Source organism: Equus przewalskii, chromosome 11 (genome assembly GCF_037783145.1).
Source record: "Equus przewalskii isolate Varuska chromosome 11, EquPr2, whole genome shotgun sequence".
In the NCBI taxonomy this organism is placed as follows: Eukaryota; Metazoa; Chordata; class Mammalia; order Perissodactyla; family Equidae; genus Equus; species Equus przewalskii.
Window position 1 is genome coordinate 17,069,419 of NC_091841.1, and position 2,436 is coordinate 17,071,854.

At 38.5% G+C, this 2,436-nt stretch overlaps 1 pseudogene; it reads left to right on the forward strand.

The window, feature by feature from the left end:
• The first annotated feature begins 230 nt into the window (after positions 1 to 230).
• Positions 231 to 1,138, forward strand: LOC103542526 (olfactory receptor 4C3D-like; annotated as a pseudogene).
• Positions 1,139 to 2,436: the final 1,298 nt, after the last annotated feature.

The following is a 2,436-nucleotide window of genomic DNA, read 5'->3' on the forward strand; positions in this document are numbered from 1 at the left end:
TGTGAGCCTGGAAGACTGGAAAACCTGGGGCCACAGGTTCAGTATTTGTGACAAGTTTGTCCACTTCTGTATATTTCCACACTCTGGCACTTGACCACACTCTCTAGACTTGGTAGCCTCTGAGACAGGATCTCAAAGGACTACAATGTATAAATTCCTGGTCTGGTGCCAACATCTTCCAGCATTGAAAGGAGGGAGTTTATCTCAGTCTTTGCTGTGGCTCCGGATTCATGGATAGTTCACAAAACATCACGGAATTTTTCATGCTGGGACTCTCACAAAACCATGAGGTACAGAGAGTTTTATTTTTATCCTTTTGGTTGTTTACCTGGTCTCTGTTGGTGGAAACTTACTTATCATTATCACCATCATCTTTAGCCCCACGTTGGGCTTGCCTATGTACTTCTTCCTCTCATATTTGTCCTTTATTGATACTTGCTATTCCTCCTGTAAGGACCCTGAAACTCATTGGTTATTCCTTGTATGAAGGGGGAGCCATCTCTTTTGAATGTGCCTGGCTCAATTCTTTGTTGCACATTTATTGGGAGAAACTGAGATCATTCTGCCCACAGTGATGGCCTATGACCACTATGTGGCCATCTGCAAGCCCCTGCACTACACAAACATCATGACTAGGCATCTCTGTGCCCTGTTAATGGCTGTAGCTTGGCTGGGAGCCTTCCTGCATTCATTGGTTCAGCTCCTCTTGGTCTTTCAGTTGCCCTTCTGTGGGCCCAATGTGATCAATCACTTTGTCTCTGACTTGTACCCCTTGCTGGAAAATTCCTGTACCAACACATATGTCATTGGTCTCCTGGTGGTTGGCAATAGTGGTGTGATCTGCCTGTTGAACTCTCTCATGCTGGCTGCCTCCTAACTTGTTATCCTTAAGTTCTTGAGGTCTCACAGTGCAGAGAGGAGACATAAAGCCCTCTCCACCTGTGGAGCCCACTTCACTGTTGTTTTCCTGTTCTTTGTGCTCTGTGTATTTATTTACACATGGCCATCATGTACTTTGTCAATAGACAAAATAGTGGCTGTGTTTTATTGTATTTTTGCATCCATGTTAAACTCTTTGATTTATACCCTGAGAAATGCAGAAGTAAACAACACCATGAGGAATCTTTGGAAAAAATAAGCAATTGTGGATGGAAGATACAGGCTCAGCAGAGAAAGAAATAACCAATCATTCTTAATAAGAATTCATATTGTCATAATAGCTGAGAGATCATCAAAAATTTTCAGAGTAAAATTGATTTGAATGTTTGAGATTATGTCTAATCTATCCTCTGTCCTATCTTACTCACCAGACAAGTGATTGTACACCAGTTTAATTTCTTCTTAACAGTTTACACTAAATTGCAGAACATGGAAACATCACCTCTCTCTCTGTCACCTTCGTCTGAGATGGAGTCTTCATCAGTGTTGGGTACTGAGAGCCTATGATAAGCAGAATCCCCTTATTGAAATGTTACTAACCTAGTCTTCCAATTCGGCATGCCAAAGTATTGATCAGAGTAGTTATTGATGGTTCACCTATATCTGATTTCTATGTACAATAATAATATCAGAAAGAATCTGTAGCTTGGGACTTTGAGAATAAAGAAAATACAATTAGGAATGACTGAACTAAAATCTTGGAAGTTTCATTAAAGCACTTGCCTAACAGTGATTTAATATCTACTGAGTTTCCTCTGCATGTTTTATTTTGTTTGTGTTTCCTGCCTGTAAGCTTCCTATTATCAATGTCCTTATTGTCAATTTCTGATATGCACTTATCCAGATTTATTTAACCTCCAGAGTCATTATCAAGTATGTCATCAAAGAGGATTTGATTCTCTCTAATCCACTCGATAAAATGCTGGCTTTTGGTTACTTGTTACCATGAGATGGTTTGCTTTCCATTTGTTTGTCTCATTATAACTGGGACCTTTTGAGTTCTCTGGTCAGCTGTACCAGGTATTCTGATTCAGGACTGCATTTTGTTGATAATTTTCTTGTGAAAGGAAATTTTTAAAATGTTTCTTTGGAAGGAAGAATAATATGGACACAGACGAAAAATCTCATTAGATGTAATAACATTTCTGTGTAATACCATTAAATGTTTTTCCTGGTTTCAGTAGCTCATACATTTACTGATTCACATCTAAGGCGAGTAAGTTATGCGTTGCTCCATGATTTTATGTTCCATGGTATACAGATTCTATTCATCCATTTAAAAAAGATAACATTTATCTGTATTTTTTGCCATAGAAAGTGTTTACAACACAAGATGGAATTTAAAAATCAGATAATGAAACCACATGTGGCCGAGTGCTGTAAGTTTTTGTTCCTTATTTCTGCTTGTGTAGGTATGGATAGTTATGTGTTTGCAAGTAGATTTATCAAAATGACCACAGTACTTGACTTTGTGGTTGGATTCTATTTTACTTTGAA